The 12,850-nt window shown below is 39.2% G+C and overlaps 1 long non-coding RNA gene across 1 annotated transcript in view; it reads left to right on the top strand.

Moving 5' to 3' along the window:
- The window catches only part of LOC141738427 (uncharacterized), a 235,301-nt gene that overhangs the window by 50,973 nt on the left and 171,478 nt on the right, over positions 1-12,850 (top strand). The window contains exon 2 of the long non-coding RNA XR_012585389.1: positions 85-179. This is a non-coding gene — a long non-coding RNA (uncharacterized LOC141738427). The remainder of the gene's footprint in view (positions 1-84; positions 180-12,850) is intronic.

The following is a 12,850-nucleotide window of genomic DNA, read 5'->3' as shown; positions in this document are numbered from 1 at the left end:
ATATTCTGCTGTCTTCTGTGCCTGTAGAATAGAAAGAAAAAGCAAATCTTCACTGATATTACCTCAATTCTTGTCTTTCTCTAGCTTCAACTGGCAAAAAGAAGAGGACCTGGTGTGACTGCAGCTTCTCTCACAGCCTCCGAGGGCAGAGGGGTCACTGACTGCACTGGCATGACAAGGTATGGTGGGACACTGGGATACAGCTACCTTGGAAAAACAGGGTGATTTTTCGTATCCAAAGAAACTAAGGGTAGCCTGTTTGCCTAATACTAGTTTGGGGATTATTTTTTTTTTGTGACTGTGCCAAGAATCACACAACATTCTGCAGTATTTTAAATCTTGCCTGATGGCACTGATTAATGGCTGGAGTGGCTGGTTCATCTCCTCTGTTTGGCTGTATGTCTTGTCTGAAGTTGTTCCCCCATGCCGTGAAAACACATTACTGGGAAGTGCTGGAAACACCAACTTTCATCCTCAGATAGGTCATTCTTGGCCTATTTGAATTCTTGTCATCTGCAAGGACGTGATTGGCTGCCAATATGCTCTTTGAAGTAGTAAAACTTCTTCAGAGCCTTATAAGTCTGTTCAGGAAAATCTACATAGTGACAATATTCAGATATTTGTTTTCTCAAATCTAGAGATAGTGGTCAAAGCAGGCAGAGAGGTGAATTTCTGCCCGGAAAATGTTGTTTGCCCCCCTTCCGTCCCTTTCCCTAATGTCCTCAGATGACAGCAAGCCAAGTATTGATAAAACAATCAGGGTCAACACCAATAACAACAGGGCACTGTATGAAAGAGTTCACATCGAATTCTGGCCCCACATCTGTCTAAATACCAGGAATGAGCTTATTGTGCCCCTTCTCCTGAATCAAAGATTTTTGTAATAAAGTTAATTTGAATCTGAATTTTGGGGTTTTTTTTTGTCATTTGGACAACCCTCCCCTTGCCTGCAGTGTCATGTTGTTTGAATTGAGAACTGAATGTGGACAGCAGGGTTTGGCCCTCTACCGTTAATGCAGCAGTTAAGAAACCATAGCTTTCCCAAAAGCTGGCACGAAATATGTATGAGGTAGTATTAAAAATAGAAGGAAATGTAGGAGCTGTAACTAACTATGAAATTAGCAAAAGAAGAAAAGAACTGTAAATAAAAAGGTATTTTTTCAAGCACTCTGCTAAGCAAAGTGGGGAGGCTGAAGAAGCTGCAATGTAGCTGTGAGTCAGGAGAAGCAGCTGTGTCCTGCAGCCGGGCTGCAGCCCCCTCTTCCCTTACATCCCGCCACACCGTGCCGTCACCTGCGTCGGCCACAAGCACAGCTCCTACTTCGGCAAAGTGGGAAAATAGGTTTTACTCTCCCCAAACTACTCTGCTCGCCAATTGCCACCCGATTTTGAGGATCCTGGTTGCCTGGGAAACATAACTGGGTGTTGCTGTGGAAACCCGGCTTCGCTGACCACCGGGTTTCCCCGCCGCTGGGCGAGGAGATGGGGACTCTCCGCATCCATCTGTGCAAGCAGGTGACAGGAGATGGCTTTGCCACTGGCGCTATCAATAAAGTTGCAAAACAGTGCTAATAGCTTTTACTTTCACTTATTTAAGCCTCCTCTGCTGTTGACTTTGGAGGGGGGAAAAAAAAAAGAAAAAGAGGATAATCCATTTAGGTAATAGATTAGAGGAACAAGCAGGAGTAGGAGGAGGCATTTGTTTATTTATTTGCATCAGAAAAGTTTCTAAGACTTTATGTGCACAAATGACTTGGAAAAAATGAACTTGAAAGCCTCACAAAATGTACAATTTCATATTGCATTAATGTAAGCTTTTTGAAGTTAATACAGCCATTCCTTCGCTATTAATGTTCCTGTGTACTCAGTTAGCTTAAACTGTTCATCTCATAATGAACATATGCTGTCAGTAAAAGCAATAGCTGCTGCAACATGCATTAACTCCTTGTTTCCAAGACTCATGCCAAGTACAAATGGCATTGACCATGTTTAACCCTGGTTCCATATTTTGGGGCCAAAAGGGTTAAGAAATATCAGAAATAGAACACTGTAAATTCCTCGATGGCCTCTGCTGGCTTTGGAAACAGAGGGAGAATAGTGCAGCGGCTAATTTTTCTTTCTCTTTTAAGTAACAAATTGAAAAAAACCCCAACATATTACAGCTCACTTTGACATCAAGGAAATAATAATAATAATACTTTGCACTTATGGGGCAGCTTTTATCCTGAGTTTTCAAAGGATTTTTCAAACATTAATGGTGTACCACTTTATTCCCTGTTGGCAAGGTGGTCACATGGTGGTGTGGGAGCTGAGGAGACATAAGGCAATTTATAGGGTGGTGGGACACTAATGTAGATTTTTGGAAGCGATGCAACCTACTGACAACAGCTCTATGGCTAAATCGTGTTTAAGATGAAATAGTCTGTCTAATCTATCACTGCCACGGTTTGCTGCAGTAGAAAAGGATGAAATCTCCTCTGTAGTTCATTGATTCTACTGCAGATGCTACAGAGAAGGAAACTGAGTTTAGGCTGGTTTAACGGTGTCTCTTGATCTATTTATTTTAGCAGATGCTGGTGTTGTTTTTTTGTTCTCCCACAATACTTAAAAATACATGTAAAAATCTGTAGGAGTTCTGGTATATATACCTATGCTCACTGAAGGCAATAATGGAGCAAAAATGAAGAATAACTTGAATAATTGTTCTGTTTTCTTTACAGTTTTAGAGCTTCCAAAATATTCTGTGCCTAAGCTTACTCGAAGAGAGAAATTTTGGCAAGTCAGGGAAAATCTGTCTCTCTCTTCCCCCTCTCTTTTTTTTTTTTTTAATTGGAAAAAGTACTTTTTTTCTAGCTGTAATAAATTGTCACGAATTTGATATTCAAGTGAGGAAAGGGAAAAAGGTTGATCTTTGCTACTGGAAAGGTGACATGGAAGTAGCCCCTGTTTTAAAACGTACCCGTGTCCAATTTATAAACAGCTCGTGCTCTGGAGGCATCTCCTAAGTGACTTTAGGGAAGTAGGGAATACTATGCTATCCGAGGCTCACAGGGAACCCTGCCTTATCTGTAACTAATATAAATCAGGCAAGCTCTGATGAAATCTATGGAGCTACATCAATTTACACGGACTGAAAATCGTGCTCAACGCTTCCCAGACAAACAAAGGCATGCAATTCCCCATTTGCCTCCACCAAGGCAGATGCTCTGCCTCCTTACCTGCTCCATTTGCTTTAATGAGGTGTTCACAGCAAAGCGTAAATGGTACCATTTAGACGTCAACATTAAGCATGGTGATGTTTTAAGAGTAGCACTTAAGGAAATTAAATGCGTAATCTGAGCTAATGTGAATGGTGTATGACTGTTGTTAAATAAAGTTAAAAAGGACAAAGTAAAATTCTCTCAAGTGCCTCTAACGAAGGCATGTTGTATGTTGTGTGAATTATGGCATAATCTTTCTACATGGGAATCCATTCAGATTTTTAACAAGAAAACAGATGATTAAGAAGACTATGTCTGTGCCATGGCGTTAGCTGTTACATTAGTATTTGATATGCAAAATGCTAAAGGTGTGGAAATACTATAAGTCATGGAAATGCAACTTTTGGGGAGGGCCTGTGAATGTACTATGTATGCAAGAAGACAGGGAAACGCTCCTTTTTGTGCCTGTTTCATTCCCTCTGTCCCCACACATTCCAAATGGAAGTAGTAGAGACATGTTTTGGTAGATTTGCCCCAATGATGTATGCAGCGTTGTTGACTGTGCTGGAATTATTGCAGATTTATTTCTGTGTGAAACCAGAATTGGGACTAGCTAATTTAGCTTAGCGTGCTGATATGAAATGCAAAGTGAAAATGTCATCATTTGTGTTTCTTCTTATACTGGAAAACTGCTGGAGGTCTCGTAGGGATAGAAATGTTAGTAGTAGTTAGTAGTAGCAACATAGCATTGCACATATATATATACACACACATATATATGCATGCTATTTTCAATATACTGGTTTTAAAACTATTTTTAGGCACCGATAAGACATACCTCTGGTTATTGTCTAATCATGTTTATGAGGTCCAACTTCTGAGTTTTTGTATGTATGTATATTAATCTGAGGACAAAGTTAGAGCCTTTGCTAGACTCAACAAAGCCCTGTATTCATGGGGAAAGCATTAGCACAGATTAAAAAAAGTATCTGATTTAAAATCATTTTCAGACCTTTCTACTACCCTTAGGTTAAAAAAAAAAAGAGAAAAAGCAATGAATAAATTAGTAGCCACATCTTCGTTCCAACAACCTAATTTCAATAGTATCGTAATAAAAGGACAAAGGTCATAGATTAAAGTATTGTAATGGAAATGCAAAAATCTATATCTGCTTGTAGGTATAGGACTGTCTTTTTAAAAATATTACTACTAGTAATGATTATAATTTGAGCCTAGTGTCACTAATAAGAAAATAGTTCTTTTTCATTCTGATTCAAGAACCAATATTTACAAGTGTGTGTGTATAGAAGTATAAATAAGCAGTTAAGAACTGCACTGAGAGTATCTGTGTGGAGTTCTGGGTCAGCTGTAATACTGTTTGTCTAATGCTCTTATCAAGACACCTGTTACAATTTTTTATTTTTTTTTCTCTTTCTCTTAGTAGGGGGCAAGTAATAGACTTAGGCTGTGGCTAGAATAGGAAAACAGAAATATTATTTTCCTGGTTTCTTCCAAAATGTTAAAATGCATCATCAAATTTATTATTCATAAAATGTCAAAAATATCCACAATGCTTTGCCTAAAATCACAGAGAATAATGCAGCTCATACCTACCAAAGTCTGGCATCCAGAGTCCTCCATCCTAAATAAACAATCCTGTTATACATGGTGAGGGACCCCAAAGAGGCTTCTGCATCAATAAGTGCAGAACTTAATCTCTCCCTCCACAGAGCAGACAGAATAATTTCCTATAGCTTGAATATGAGCAGTTCTCTTCCTTATGCCTACCCTCCCTCAAAGTCAGAGACAAAAATGCAGGGAGGGGGCTGTTACGAATACCAGATGTATTAAACTTTTGCCTGTAGTATTTTACGTGTGGTTATTTAAAGGGAGCTAAATAATAGTGGCTTTGCACAGTATCTTGCACCTCTGACTCGCCCCCCCACCATTAAAATTGTTTCACGTATGGTTTAGGATCCATGCAAAAATAGCTGACATTCCCTTCACCTAATGTGACAGTACATAACATGGAAAAAATTTTTTTTTTAACTTCTGTCATTTCCTAACTAAATACTTAACAAGCAGTTGGTGGTGCTGAGGCAGTGCTGCAGGAATATCTCTCACCAGAGCAGAACAGAGATAAACACCTGAAGGATGCCAGAGCTTTGCGTTCAGGTGATCTGCTCTGTATTGCGCATGAGGCGACAGATCTGGGGGACATGAGAACATGCTTCGGTGGGAGGACTCTTCTCATCTTCCCCTGGGAATGCAAATGCTTGCAATCCTGCTCTATGGACTGTCAGCTATCCTGCTGCCAGTTGGAGGACAGTGGAGAGAAAAGCAGCCTTGGGCCTTCCAGGTTGTTTTCATGCATAGGAGTAGAGCCCCGACTCCTGCAGCGTTGTGATGCCTTGTGGTCACCCCTGGTTCTCTGCCCCAAATCTTCCTCACTGTGCTAAGGAGTTTGAAAGCAGGGATAACATAAACTAAGGTGTTTGGGTACTGTTAGTGGCAGACAGGCTGCTTCAAAGCGATACATCTGTATTGCCTGTAGAAACAATTGGTCCTCCTGAGCATTCACAGGACACACAACTGCTGCGGGCAGGGGCTCCCAAAGTAGCTCAGCTTGGGAATGCCTGATCTGGCGCGTAACGGAGGTGCACAACATCTGCAGGTCTTCGTCCACCTTCTTTCTTGCAAACTCAAGCCTCCTCTGTCACTAACAGGACCGATCCCTTACTCTGAAGGGCTGCCTGTGGAAAACAGCTCCTCATTTGTCCCGATTTTTTTGAGAGGGAAGGTGGGCTTCTCGCTCCTGGAGGCCATGGTAGAGGAATGGCAGTGATCAGGAGCAGGAAGGTGACAAGGAGAAAGGGGCTGTTTCTCTTCCTGGCTAGAAGACTGTTTTGCCCTGTGTGGAACTGCCTTGCTCTAGAGATTAAAGGTAGAAACCATAATTCAGCTTTATACAACCTTTTCCTGGGAACGAGCCATTTCGGAGTAAGAGGCTGCTGTAAATGGATGGGTGTCGATAGCAGGGTGCAGTGCCCAGACGAGGCACGCACTGTGCTGATGTTCAGGAGATGTTCGTTTCAGGCCATGTCTTTACTGGCCTCTCATGAGCCAATCAAGCTACTTTATGAGCCACAGTGATAATTTGTCCTCCTCTGCCCTCCTAAATGTACCTTGGGATAAATACATTCTGGAGATCACAGAAAGTCACAAATTTGTGTGGTAGCAGCTGGATCTGCCTTTCTTGTCTTCATGCATTTCATGATTTTCAAAGCTAAGCAGATTTGGGCCTCATTAATGCTTGAAGGCATAAAAAAAATGGATATTGCTCATAGTACATGCTGCAGCCATCTATTTTCTACAATATATCAGTATGTATATCTTTGTAATCTTTAGAGAACAGTGTTTTGTATAGTTATATTTAATTTGAAAATATACACGACTCTCAGACTCCCTCACACAGAAGGCCTGCTCCTTCAGAAAAAAACTATTAAAGAAATGTTTCCAAGGAGTTAGCATTTCTTCTGGGTTTACGTATGGGAAGGGATCTCCCTTCTTCCATCTTGTTTTGGGGTTTTTGTTCACAAATGCGGTTCACACTGTATAAGTTCAAACTCCTTCAGAACAAGAAGCAGACATTGTGTTCATTTACCATTTCTTCCCACAAAGGAACCTCAAGTCGAAGGATTTCTCACATCAGTGCAGACAACACAAATCTGAGCGTGTGCACGCGTGCGTGTGTGCGCATGTTTTAAAGGAAAGCTGAATTTTTCCATGGAAACTCCTGTAGTAAACCAGTGCTGTGCTCTGTACCCTGCTTGGCCTCATCCTTCTGTGCAATCAGAGATAGAAAACAACTTGCACATCATTTTTGGTGTGTTTCTCTCCCAGTGTTGTTCTGTTCTTTGCACTGTGCTGCTCAGGTTTTCCAATTTGTTTTTAAATAGCTTGTGGATATGGCTTCTCCTTCTTCCCTTGGGATACTATTCCACAATCTAATGGTTCTCAAAATTAGAATTTTTCCTCCATCCCAGGTGTAAGACTTTGTTTATAAAACACTGAATTCACGCAGTAATGTGCACGGTGCAGATGTTTCACATGGGGACATTTATGTGAAGTGCTTCCATTGAAAAATGGGGATAAAACCAAAAAACCTTATTAAGTGAATTTACAATATATGATGTGTAAACATGCTTTTATTTTGCAATTTCACCACAAAATTAGTGACACGTACAACTGTAATACCATATTGCCGCATAAAAATTAATTACCAAGAATTGTATTTTTCTAAAGCTTAGAATCACAGCAAATTAATTGAAATTCTCCATACAAAAGAAGGAATTTCATAATAAGTTTTTACAAAATACATGTAAAGTACATTTCAACCTTTTAAAATTTGTGACTGTAACATGGGCTTTTTTTCTTTTTCTGCATTTTTAATAAGGTGGCAATTGAGATCTATCACGTCCATAGCATATATCACTGGTTTTATTCAAGAATTCTTGTGAAAATAAAGCACTTCCTTTATTCACAAAAATCATAATTGCAACATACATAAAACCTGTCAAAGCTCCAATTTCCAATATTCTAATGAATATCAAAAGAGTCCAGCATTTCTGACTTTGACAAATTGCAAATGAGGTTTTATTCATTAAGAGGGCTGCTAATGTTTATTTAAATGCAATTTACTGTTGCATTATTGATTAGCTAGTGCAAAATTATCTTACAAGGAGCACGTGTAGCAAGAAGATTTCAGGTTGAGAAAGGATTTATCTAGGGAAGGCCTGTAGGCTTGATTTAGGCCCCAGGACATGAGAGTTTTAATTTATCTGGAAAGAAAGGCCTGGTGGAAGGTTTGCTTTGTTTGCATTTAGACAGCAGATGAAAGGGGTTTTGATGTTGAGCTGGGAGAAAATGGCTGCCACTCTTGTTATTCACAGAGAGAATTGAGCAAAAGAAAAATCTATTATAGGGGGCAAGATAAAAAAGTCTGCCCCCCCCCAATCATTTTCAGCATCGGGCTGTATGTGGCTTGTTATTCTCCGAAGGAGAAATAATAAAGAAAATGTTGCTTGTTATCTAAAATCTCTTTTAAAAAATCCATAGTGCATTTATTACTGAGCCCTCACTTCTTCTTTTAGTGCCATAAAACTCAAGCGAGGTTGCTGTATCTGACCTGAGAGTACGAATTAAATCTGGGCCTATATGTTTTAATGAAACCCAAACGTATAATGTTTTTAGGGTTTCCCACCATAAACAGACACTTTCTAGCAAAGTCTCATGGAACTAATTGATAACAGCTCGAAGCGCCAGAGAATGATACAGAGCCTCTTTGCGTACCACCTTAAGGAGGGAGACATCTGCAGTACTTACTTGTTTTAGCACTGTTTTTTTCTACAAGAATCAATTAGTCATGTAAAACATGAGCATGAATCCCATCCTTCCTGAGGGGTACTGCTTCATGATTAAATAGGACTCAAGCAAACACATAGCAGTGATAGAGATTTAAGAAATTAAGGGTAGTCACGCCATGGATCTAACAAACAGAAGCCTGTAAATGCAAACAATGTCACCAGATCTGGTGGAATCCACTGAACGGGTGGCTTCTAGTCCTGCAATAATTTATTTTAAATTTCCAGCTTGGTGAAAATATGTTCATCAGAGCAACGTGCTGCTTCAAAAGGCATAGTTCAAGTACAGAGTATCAGGACCTGAATGTCCTTTTCTGGACTCATTACAACCTGACAGGGCTTTTCATTTCAAATGACAATCAGGAAAACTTGGAAAGCTCTCAGCCAATTGCGAGGAGGAAGAATGATCCTACTGAAATTAAATCTGAAACTCAAATATTACACCAAGACCTTTCAACTTGCTCATTATTCCATTAAACCAACTGTAAAGGCACCATTCTTCATCTGAAATGAGTTTAGAAAAACTTTCATCGTGTGACTTGGTCCACAAATGAGAGTGACAGGAGCAGAATGATATTTTCCTTCGGGGTTTATACCTTTAGTGACTCTGATGATGATGACTAAGTATCAGTTCTGACAAGCTGAAGGTTAATTACTTACTCTGTGTTTCAGGTCTGTCAGGGCAGAATATCAGCATCGATTTATTTACCAAAAGTCAGGAGTATTTGGTATTTACTTTGGGCATAGAGAAACGTTGTTCTAAAGACCCATTGTCTGTCTTCTGCTTGCCGGCAAATGCTTCTCTGCTTCACATTTCTGCCTCATTTAAATTTCCCTCCTTTCCTCAACTTTCAAGGATCTCTTGGTATTTTTCCTCTTTACCTTTGGTTCTTGGCAAACAGTAAAATACTTCACATCACATGAGTGAAGATCATGAGCAATTAGAAGGTTGAGATAGAAAGCAAAGGAGATGGTGTAATTTTGAGGTGGATGAATGCATGCATGGCGGTCCATTAGAAAATACAGAAAACTTTAAATCCCATTGTTAATGAAAAGTCGTCTTAAAAAGTCAGGTAGGTGACAAAAGTCTTTCCCTGTGAAGGTGACATATTTGGATTATTAACTTCAAATGGTGAGGAAAACAGATGAGGTTGTGCTGCTGCTGCAAAAAGGAAAGGGATATCTGAAATGCTGCAAGTGAAGCATTGCTTGGTAAACTAGGTCTGGCCTTCTCAGGTTTTTCCAATTTCTGATTATTTTGCAGAATTAAAACAGAAACAAAAAGTTATGGGAAAAGGGGTCTACTTGTACCATATACCTTTACGGACCTCTGGAGCTTCCTTAGCAGCAGTGCTCATACCTTCTTTCTGACTCTGTCCTTCATGTATCCCCATATCCCTCTGTCTCCTCTCTTTTGCCGACACTTAGATTCCCTCTCACTCTTTTGTGGTTCTTCTTTCTACTCTTCTCAGAGATTCTCTCCCTCCCTGACACTGGTGTTTAGTTTGCCTTTATTTGTGTGCGGTTAATTAAGCCTGGCTTTTACCTGGGTCCCATTGCTAAAAGAAATCGGAATTTCACTACCATTCTATGACAAGAGCCACTTAAATATGGATGCAGTGTCCCATTTCCTTCCTGTAGTCTCTAGTATCCTGTTCTTGTTTGTTTACTCAGACTATATATAGAGCTGCTCTTTTGTTTCCAGAAAAAAATTTCTTTGCATGCATTATCTATCCATAAATCCTCTTCTTTGCTGTGTAGGAGCCTACAGCTACAGTTGGAGTCAAGTTATGCTGAGATCCCTGATCAAAACATGCATACTTCAATAGAAACATCGCTCATTAGGAGTTTGCTCTGATGTTGTCTGTGACAAACATTTAGGGACTGTTTTTTTTTTCTGTGTGTCTGACTTCATTTTAGAATCCAAATTTCCAGGTAGTTACTTGCTGTTTAATCCATTAATAATAAAAATACTGAAAAATGCCTTCTATTCAACTACCAGGTCATAAATATTTTTATTCTTTTCTTTGACATTGTCAATACCCCCAACCTTTAACAGGAATGTTCTTCTATTGCTTTGAAAGGCTGATGATTATCCCGGTATGTTCAGGTCCAGGGCTTGAAAACAAATTTTGTTTCTTAACTTTTTTCCCCAGCATCTTTGTTCCAAAGACAAAGGAGAACTTCTCTGATGTCATCTTCTGAGCCAAAAGGAGTGTCAAACAAAACAACATTCTGTATAAAATCAAGAAGCAGCTTGACATCCATATAAGACCTTGGGGAAAAATGCTACTTGTGTATGTTGAGTCTCAGTGCTTTGTTCTACTTTGAGTAATTTACCTTGAGGATTTGACATAATAGACATATAAAAAACTTGGTAGAAGGAATATAAACTGAAGGACTCTACAATAGAAGGGTACAGACATGTAGGAAAAACAATTGCGCTGGTGGACCATTGGTCCTCTGCATAAAGGACAGCTTAGGGTCAGTTCAGATAAATAAGCCAATAACTATTACCATGTAATGCAGGATACCTATGTTAGGTATGCTACCTATACAGAGGAAAAGTACAGCAAACTATAGTGTTAAGACTACACTATCAAGTACCTGCTCTGGATTTACTCTCAGGTGTAAAGGGGACCAGAGAGTCTCTGAGGGTAGACGTGAACTCTGATACTGGTTTATTTTCAAAAGGAGGGATTATGTATAAGTGGTGAAGCTTATTAAAAAGAAATTTAAGAGGGATTTGCATGGTAAAACACTGTTAAAATGTTTGTGAATAACACAGAGATAGTTTAAAGATACTGTCATGGATCCAGCAAATATATGCTAACTATCACAACAGACTCTTGAAAGACAAGCTCCTTTCCCTCCACAGACTAGCGTGTTTTAAGCAGTAGGAAATTAACAATGAGATGAAGGACATTATTAAATGTAAGAATTCTGACTTCCAAATTGAAGTTCTGTTCAAGTGAGGAAAATAGAAAAAAAAAAAAAAAGGGAAAAAAGAGAAAAGCTTTGGCAAGTAAGTGTTAAACACAATAAGGCAAGCCAAAAAGGGTTCTGAAGAGCAGGTTGTTAAAGGCGTAAGAACTAAAAATGAATTCTCTTCAAACACATCAGAGACAGGACTTGTGAGATAGTCTGTAGGGCCAATAGATGATGGATATAGTAAAGGAAAGCTCAAAGAAAATAAAGCCATGTAGAGAAGCAAAATGAATTCTGCATTGCTTTGTTCACTGGGAAGGGGGGAGGGAGGAAAGGTATACCAAAAACTTTGTTTATAGGAGAAATACTGGGGAAGGGGCAACATGACTTTAAAGAACAGAGTTATCTCTCTCAAATCTGTTCTGGTTTCTCAAAGGAGTCACTAGTTTTGCAGGCAAAGCTGATTTGATGGAAACAGTCTGCATAGAAGTCTCCAAGTAATCATACATGAAAGTCCAAAAATAGGCACCTACCTTCGTAATGAGGCACCTGCATAAATATTTATTTATTTATTTATTTATTTATCTTTATTGGTGCATCTCTTGCAGCTCATTTCATTGGGGGGATAACATGATTTTGGCTCTGTAGAAAGTATGGACTGTTTTATTTGGAGTCCAGCATTAGGCATACAAGACTGACATGCTTGCCACTTGATGTCCATACGGGGACACGCTTTGACACGTGTGACTATAGCCAGCTGCACTAATTGAAGAAAATAAAATATCCCTTTTGCCATATGTGTATGGAGGTGGGGAATAAACCACTTAGTTCTATCTTTACACTCCACCTGATTTGATGGGTGGAAGAGTAGATTACCACTGAATTTAAATATTGTTTATCAACATTAATTTGTTAATTGTAGTGAAGCTCTAGACAAGAAATCTCAACATTGTTGAAATAGCAACTCTTTAAAAACTCGTAGTAAAGACACAAACACTGTGGATGTAGGAACAAAGACAAAGAAATTCATAATATACAGGCACAAATATTGGATAAAATAATCATGAGATCTAAGAAAAGAACACTATTCCCTGCTATTAGCAGTAGCAGCACTTTGAACAACTACAAGATCAACAAATCCCGGCTGGCCTGGCAAAATCTATGTGCCAGACTCCTCTAAGATCCTCACCTCAGGTATTCTTCTATAACACTGCAGTTATTGAAGTTCTGCTATTCTGAAGAAAGAGAAAGCAAATTTCATTGTACAATCTGATTTCTCAGTTTCATTTTCCACTTTTT

The sequence above is a fragment of the Larus michahellis genome, chromosome 2, assembly GCF_964199755.1.
Source record: "Larus michahellis chromosome 2, bLarMic1.1, whole genome shotgun sequence".
Lineage (NCBI taxonomy): Eukaryota > Metazoa > Chordata > Aves > Charadriiformes > Laridae > Larus > Larus michahellis.
The sequence above is the reverse complement of the archived record's forward strand: the minus strand, read 5'-3'. Positions and strand labels throughout refer to the sequence as shown.